The sequence below is a fragment of the Adiantum capillus-veneris genome, chromosome 7, assembly GCF_014529385.1.
Source record: "Adiantum capillus-veneris isolate H3 chromosome 7, ASM1452938v2, whole genome shotgun sequence".
In the NCBI taxonomy this organism is placed as follows: domain Eukaryota; kingdom Viridiplantae; phylum Streptophyta; class Polypodiopsida; order Polypodiales; family Pteridaceae; genus Adiantum; species Adiantum capillus-veneris.
In genome coordinates, this window is record NC_140937.1 from 83,683,155 (window position 1) to 83,688,971 (window position 5,817).

Here is a 5,817-nt window from a genome sequence, read left to right on the forward strand (position 1 = left end):
CCCACGGAGACTAGTGTCGGGCCGTACCTTTCTAATACCTTATATTTTCCTTCGACTTGAGTGCATCTGTGGCTTTACAACATTTTTCAATAAAATTCCCAGTAAAATGTCCTACTTGAGCCCTTACTCCGAATGGGGGGAGAAGTCTATTTTGTATGTCGAGGTTGGATCATGAACCTCCTTGAGACCTCATGCGGGCTGTCATTACCATCTCCCTTGCCATCACGGCCCTGCTCTCTTCTGAAATGGCAAACGTGTAAAAAAATTGGCACATAAAGCTATATCGTGAGTGACAAGGTCAAGTAGTTTCTGTCTTCTATTATGCTTCCTTGGGTGAGGCAGTTGAGAAACCTACTCTTAAAAGGACATATGGGACCTAAAATCAATAAAGGTTGAGGTTTTGAAAAATATTCTTGAACTTGGTTACATAAAATTTGTTGATCGTTGCAAACACCCTTCAAGACTTCATTGGCATTGATCTAATTGGAATGTGACCCGCGCGTTGCTGCGGTAAAAAATAAATAAAAATCGTCGTAAGGCTATTTTGTCTTCCAAGTGGAACACCATCAATACTCTCTTCCTACATTAATAGTCTATTGCGTTTTTTTAAACGCATGCATGACACAACTTCTTGATAGATTTTAACGAACAAAATATATCTAAGTTGTTGCAAAGCATTCTTTGATACCAAACTACTCGGTCCACCTTCAAGAAACTAATTAATTTGTATCTAAGATTCTAAAGGAACCTTTTTAATTTAAAGCAAAAGCATTTGCCAGCTCAGCTCCACCCCCAACTCCCTATGCTCACGCCATCGTCCTTGTGCCGCCATCGCCCCTACCCTAACCTCCATTGTTTGATGGCAGTGCATCACACACAAATCCCATTTTGGCTCCCCAATCTCCACCCAGTTTGTCTCCCCCTCTCGCGACTCTCCACCTCTACTTCACGTGCATCATCTCCTGCTCGCTTGATCACATGGCCTTTCCCTCCACTGGCACCCATGCGTAGCGCCCTCTGCAGCCAGGATCTGCCCCTAGTCGAACATTGAACTCCTTTATCTCAAAGTCCTTCCCATGATCACATCCTCCATGACCCTTCGCTACGCATCAGATATGCCCTGCATTTGTACTATCTTGCCATGCTCCACCCGCCGCCTCAAACAGACCCTCGCAAAGCTCATGATGCCATGCTTTAATTTTCTAAACTTCAATGACGATAAAACAATGCAGAGGAAAAAAAATATGCCTGCATAACGTTCACGTGAACACATGACATCTCTCTCTCTCTCTCTCTCTCTCTCTCTCTCTCTCTCTCTCTCTCTCTCTCTCTCTCTCTCTCTCTCTCTCTCTCTCTCTCTCTCTCTCTCCATGTGCGATTGCAGTAGCCATCTCTTGCCCGCTCGCTTCTCCTCAATCTGCACCACTTTGTCCTTGCATGTCCTACATCTCCCATTCCTGCTGAAACCACCCCTGTCAGCCCTCAATAGACTATCACAGTTGTGGTGTTGCTGCCTGCATGCTTGCAACACCACATGAGAGAGAGAGAGAGTCTTTGCCCCTGTCCATTCCAGCAGCGAGATCTTGCTTGTGCCTCACTCAACACATCCTCTTTTCTGCCTCACCACCATCAACTTCGATGTCTCAGTACACGCCCCCATCTTCCCCTTAGCACCACCAGCTCCACTAGGGGGGAGAGAGAGAGAGAGAGAGAGAGAGAGAGAGAGAGAGAGAGTTCCTGCTGTTGAGGTGCCCCCTGCTCTGCAAGCAAACATAGGAAAAAAGCTGCCTAGCATCGAGGAGATAGAGAGAGAGAGAGAGAGCACGACCATCGAAGAAAAAAAGTCACAGAGGGCGACGAAGGCCCTGCTACATGGAATTGAAATTATCCTCTTCTTGTTCTTCTCTCTGTCGCTATCATTTGCCCAGCTCTGTTGCCCGCCTTGTAGCTCTCTCTCTCTCTCTCTCTCTCTCTCTCTCTCTCTCTCTCTCTCTCTCTCTCTCTCTCTCATCTTGCACACGATTGCAGCTGCTCCCCCTCGTCCTCCCTGCCATAATCAACTATTGCAGCATCCCGACCCTCTCTCTCCCAATTGACAAATGTATGCTCTCTCTCATTCTCTGGCTCTCTTTCAGTCCACATGCCATCCCCTCCGTTCTCCACAAAAGGTGACGGGGAAATGTTGCAATCGGGTCGTCAACAGAAAAAAAACTCTCTCTCGCTCTCTCTCTTTCTCTCTTCCCTCCACATCTGTCACACCCTCCCTTTTTCCCTAGAACCAAAGCAGAATCTCCTAAGATTCCAATTAATAAGCCCACTTTCAAAAATTGGGCACGCCTACTTGCTTTGATACCAAACTTGGGAGCTTCTCATAGACATTATTTTTTATGAGGTGCTAGCTCTTTTTCAACAAATTCAAAATTGTTGTACTTCTATTGGTGTGTGTGTGTGTGTATATGTATATATATATATATATATATATATATATATAGAGAGAGAGAGAGAGAGAGAGAGAGAGAATGAGCCTTTTGTTGATCTTTAATAGCTACTTCTTGGTTCTAGTGTTTGATTATCCAACCCATCTAAAAAAATTCATCAATAATTTAATTTACGATCCCCAAGTTCATGCCCTATAGTTCCCATAAAGAATTTCCATTGCTAAGTTCAACTTTGCTAATCTATTCAAGTAAGGGACTTTTGATTGGGGCTCACCTTGCATCGTACTTTCAAGTGATACCTTGTGTAGTGTCTCTCAACTGTGCCTTATGCCAAGCTTTTAGGTCACACCAGTGTTAGAAAAAAACGGGGGTCTAGTGTATTTTAACCGGCTGAATCTTGGTTAGATTTTGAGCTTGCCTTGAAGAAAACCGGGAAATTTTCACAAGTTTTAGTGTAATTATCGGCAAAAGCTTCAAATTTTGACATGAAAACCGGGAGAATTTCAAGTTTGCTCTTATTTTCTTCGGATAAGAAAAATGTATTTTTCTAGCCCTGGACCGTCACACCTCTAAGCCACGGGGATGTTAGCCTTTCACGATCATGTCTGTTGCCCTTCAAATTAGCATGTATTTATTTTTAACTTTAAGCAACTAGATTAAGAAAGGGGGATTGCATGTCATTGTTGAACTTTCCCCTTCAATTGACTGTCGAATCTCACTTTGCCTCACCTCTTCAAATAATGACACCAGTCAAAATTGAACCAAGTAGGTGATAGCCTAAAGGTACAAACATTATGGAGGAGCAATCCGATTCCATACTATACACCCCTGCAAAAAGTGAAAGCTCTTTCCTCTTGCCAACATAAAGCAAGGTAGTTGTTCGATGGTTCATTTATCGGTTCGTAGAGAGACAACCAAGAAACCTTAATATCAACTAATCAACTGTTGCCTTTTTTTAAGTGTGCCACACACCTCAATCGAGGGGGGGGGGAGGACCCACTCTTAATAGTCTTCCCCCCCCCCCCCCCCCCCCCAAAAAAAAAAAAAAAAAAAAAAAAACAGAACAAAGAAAAGGAAAAACGGTTATCCTCTCCTGTTATTACTGGCTCTAGCCTAGAGAAAATAACTTTAGAACATACATCGGCCAGTGCAAGGAAACTCCAAAGAGAAATACGTTGAAGAAAAAGAAGAAAAATGGCCCTCTTTACATGGACATGCAAAGCTTTTTGACTTTCCACTTTTGTGACTCTTTTCATTTCCCACGTTCCTCTTTGTATTTGAGTTGTTTTCAACGGATTGTTGTTTTGCTGTAATTGTAGAGGCCTACCCTCCTCACTATCTCACACAGGCATTTTAGGAGGGGATCAATGGCCCACGTTTATTACGGAGATTAGATGCAACTTAAGCCATCCGATCTGCTTCTTGCAAATTCAAAAAAACAGATAAATTCGGATGTACCAAAACTTGCAAATGCGGATTGCAAGATCGACGGTCCACAATGCTTCCCCTCCCTCAATTTAAAATTAGCCATTGATCCCCTCCTAAAAAGGCCCATGTGAGATAGTGAGATAGTGCTGAGGGAGACCTACAACCACCTCCTTGGCCTTGATTGAGGCCCATGTGAGATAGTGAGATAGTGTTGAGGGAGACCTACAACCACCTCCTTGGCCTTGATTGCAAGTCCTTTATGGAAAGGACTTTCTGGCCTTCCATATGGCAGCAACTAGCAACTACGGAGCGAGGTGGTATAACCATATTATGGAAAGGCCTTTTCAGGCCTTCCACGTGGTAGCAGCTAGCAACTGCGGAGCGAGGTGGTGAGTAGCCAGGACATTGGGAGGGTGTCGGGGTCGGCTTCGAGGAAGGCGAACAGGTGTTGAGAGCCGCAATGGCTTGGGGGGGGGGGCAGAAGCTGAGGCGTCAGTACTCAACAAAAAAATGGAAGAGAGACTGAAGCTGAGGCGTCATTACTTAGCAAGTAAACTGAAGAGAGAATCTTGGACTAGAGAGGAAAGGGGAGGTGAAGGTGTCTTACAGAGAGCAAAGAAGCGAGTAGCTTCGCCATAGCCAGCAACAACAACAACAAAGCCTTGAATCTCTCATGTCATCGTGCTAGAGGTCATGCCGGAGGGCCCAATTAACCACGTCGACATGCTATTGCCGCTCTTACAGATAGATGTAACGAGCTTGGAGAGACTGCAGAGGATGTGATATGATGATCTGTTGTGAGCAGCAAAGATGCCCATGGTTGAGGACACGTCGACATGCTACTGCCACTCTTACAGCTCGAGGTAACAAGCTTGCAGGGACTGCAGAGGGTGTGAGATGACGATCTGCTACAAGCCGCCATGGCTAAGGCCAGGAATAGCAGAGAGATATGAGCAGGGGCATGCCGGCTCCCCAAGATTGATTGACGTGCAACGCTATTGAATCTTGAGAAGTTGCAAGGGTCATTATAACAATATAGCAATTGGAGGTCCACAACAAGGCCACAACTGCCTTGAATGTGATGGCCCTATGTGGGCACTGTCAAGCGATTGAAGTCGATCTAGGCTGCATGCGCACAACACTGTCAGGCAAACAAGTTTATAGGATTCTCGAGTGCCTTAAAGGAGGTCTAGGTGGCGACGTCGTCTATGGCCTACTTGAGAGATCACATGCAAGCATCCTACTGCATATTTAGGGCCTTATAAGTGTGTTAATAAGCTGTTGAAAATGTGCACACATGAGAATAGAGATCAGAGCCAAGAGCTTGCAAAGAGGTGCGTAGGTGAAGACCACATGGTTAGAGGCATCTAGCAGCCAATTCATCTATGCGCTTTCCATCTACAATTACCCCACTCGCAATGCCAAGTCCGCATGAAAGCTACCCAATAAAGGTGCTTCACCTGCTGCTGATGTTGATCCTGATTGATGTGGGGTGTTCGTATAGAATGAGCACACTCAAACCACCAATGCCAAAAGACTTTTAGAGCACTATTCGAAAGGAGTAGTACAATGCATTGACCAATAAGGGTTGTGGAGACAGTAACGGAGAAGCGATGAAATGGTTGACAAAGTTGACAAGGCCGCCGAAGTAGCAAGGTTATAGGGTCATGGCTTTCATGGCTGCAGCTAAAAGCAAACCTAAAGACAGTCATGAGGAGAAGGTCTTTTTTTTTCGGAGGGGCGGGGGGGGGGGGGGGGGGGGCGGTCAAAGGCAAGGTCACCTTCATCGGTGTAGGCATGGGTCGTCACTATAGCCTTTGAAAGGAGGGGGTCGTTAGTGGCCATCTACTGGGGCAATCAATTGTAGCTTTAAGCATGACTCATCATAAACCAATAGCTACCTCAACATGCTAGCTCGAAAGGGCTTGGCTCACTTCAATGTATGGCATAT